Source organism: Ursus americanus, chromosome 35 (assembly GCF_024610735.1).
Source record: "Ursus americanus isolate L20-20 chromosome 35, mUrsAme1.1.p, whole genome shotgun sequence".
Lineage (NCBI taxonomy): Eukaryota > Metazoa > Chordata > Mammalia > Carnivora > Ursidae > Ursus > Ursus americanus.
In genome coordinates this window covers 26247162-26249657 of record NC_142161.1, presented here as the reverse complement: position 1 = coordinate 26249657, position 2496 = coordinate 26247162, and the positions used below count along the sequence as shown (strand labels likewise).

The following is a 2496-nucleotide window of genomic DNA, read 5'->3' as shown; positions in this document are numbered from 1 at the left end:
AATGACTTTGTGATTCATCATTTTACCTCACTGATCCCAATTACCTCACTTTCCACTAATTTTTAGCATTCTAGAAACCCCTCTTTTCCTTTGTATTTCCATCACTATTCACTCTGGAATATTTCCATCATTTATTAAATTTTCTTCTTCTTCCCCTCCCCCCCAATAACTCACTGTCAATGAAGAAAGTCATTTAATTCTGATGACTCTATCTCCTACCTTGGTGGTCATTCATTCAATGTGCTTTGGTCTAGTCACTGGAGAGAGAGAGAGTAGTGAGTAAACAGACAAAAATCCCTGCCCTAGGTCACATTTTGGTGGAGGAAGATAGATAATAAGGTAATAAAGTAAAATATGGCACAACAGAGAGTATAAGCACTAAGGAGAAGAATAAAGCAGGGAACTAGGATAACAGGTAGAGGTGGGTGAAGAAGGACCTGCTGCTTTAGGTAGATTGTCCAGGGAAGACCTTACTGACTCTTTTGAATTAATGATGGAGGAGGTGAAGAGCAGATTATTGCTATGACTTCATTGGACACCATTAGCAGCCATTATTCTATCCATCTCATTCTGACTCAGTGTCTCACACTATAGAACTTTCCCAAATTCCTCTTTAAGCTCCTGCCAAGTCCTTACCTTTAGGAGTTCAAGATGCCTTTTTCTTTACCTGGTAGGTGTGAATTTATTCTGCTGATATTTAGTGAAAGCCAGTCAAACAGAATGATCAAATAATCCTGATCTCCTGGAGCTTATATTTTAGTGGCCTTATATTCTAGCATCATTATCTCTTCCCCACTCCTTTCTTCTTGAAAATATCTTCATCTTTATCTATTCTCCCCCCTGCTCTGATTTATTGAGGTATAATCGATAAATAAAATTGTAAGATGTTAGAAGTGTACGATGTGATGTTATGATATACATATACATTGTGAAAGTGTTACCCCGTCAGGTTAATTAACACATCCATCACCTAACATTTTAATCTATCCTTTTACCTGTTACGACTTGAAAGAACAAAATCACCTTCTCCATCCATCTGTGCTATTGATCCCAAGTTCTTCTGGCTTCCTCTGAAATTTAGTGCTGTCAGTATTTGCCATTTTGTTTGTCAAAGCTTAGTTCCCTGCTTCACTAGCTGCTCACTTTCCTCCTGCTTACAAATGTGTTGAGGACTCCCCTACTCTAAACACCTTCTCTTGATTCTCCTTCCAGTGGCAAGTACTTGCTACTCACCTTCCTTTCATTGACGAGCATCCTGAAAGCTTTAAATGCGTTGTTCCTCTCTCTTTACAACAATGTTACCATAGTTTCAAATGGAAAAATCAAAACACATGGTTTATAACAAAACAGAGTAAATTGAAATTGGGAGTGTTTCAGAAAATCTAGGGTTTGGGTTTACGGCATGATTCCCATCCATGAACTAAGCCCACCCACAATTTTACTGAAAATGCTTCCTTAATAGTCCTCGAAAGCCTTCTAAGCATCAAATCCAAAATAATTTTATCTCATTGCCCTTGAACTCTTTGCAGAAATATGCAATTGTTGATGTTCTGTTTTGATATCCTTTCTCTTAGTGTGTGACAGAGAACTACCTCAATTACCGCCTCTTCCTCTTTCTTGTGGCTTCATCTTTCACTGGTTTCTTCTGCTCTTATTCCACAAGAGTGCACATTCTTTAATGTTCTATTCATGGACCCTTTCTCCTTATCTATTTTCCTGCTTGATGAAAAACAATCTAACTTACCCTGCTCATTTGTGGAACATAAGGAATAACAGGAACATTGGTAGGAGAAGGAAGGGAAGAATGAAGGGGGGGGGGGTAAACAGAAGGGGAATGAACCACGAGAGACTATGGACTCTGGGAAACAAACTGAGGGCCTCAGAGGGGAGGGGGGTGGGGGATTGGGATAGACCGGTGATGGGTAGTAAGGAGGGCACGTATCACATGGTGCACTGGGTGTTATACGCAAACAATGAATCATGGAACACTACATCAAAAACTAAGGATGTACTGTATGGTGACTAACATAACATAATAAAAAATTTAAAAAAAATCTAACTTAATGTTTTTTAACTACATGTTCGACAGCCATATTTGCATCCACAGCTTCCCAATTTGTATCCAAAGCTCTGACTCTTCTTTATCACTTCTGACAGCACTTCCTAATCCCAGTATCATCAGCACATCTGACTCTTCTTTAAACTTAGGCCAGCATTTAATTTCTTTCCTTCTTTCTTTCTTTCTTTCTTTCTTTCTTTCTTTCTTTCTTTCTTTCTTTCTTTCTTTCTTTCTTTCTTTCTTTCTTTCTTTCTTTTTTCTTCCTCCCTCCCTCCCTCCCTCTCTCTCTCTCTTCCTTCCTTCCTTCCTTCCTTCCTTCCTTCCTTCCTTCCTTCCTTCCTTTCTTTCTTTCTTTCTTTCTTTCTTTCTTTCTTTCTTTCATTTTATTTATTTGACAGAGAGAGAGAGTGAGCACAAGTGGGGGAGCGGGAGAGGGA

At 38.9% G+C, this 2496-nt stretch overlaps 1 non-coding gene across 1 annotated transcript; it reads right to left on the bottom strand.

Moving 5' to 3' along the window:
* Window positions 1-2127: 2127 nt before the first annotated feature.
* On the bottom strand, window positions 2128-2186 carry LOC123794336 (small nucleolar RNA SNORD49). Its single transcript, XR_006780183.1, has one exon. It is a non-coding gene; the product is annotated as a small nucleolar RNA SNORD49 (small nucleolar RNA).
* Between the last annotated feature and the right edge of the window lie 310 nt (window positions 2187-2496).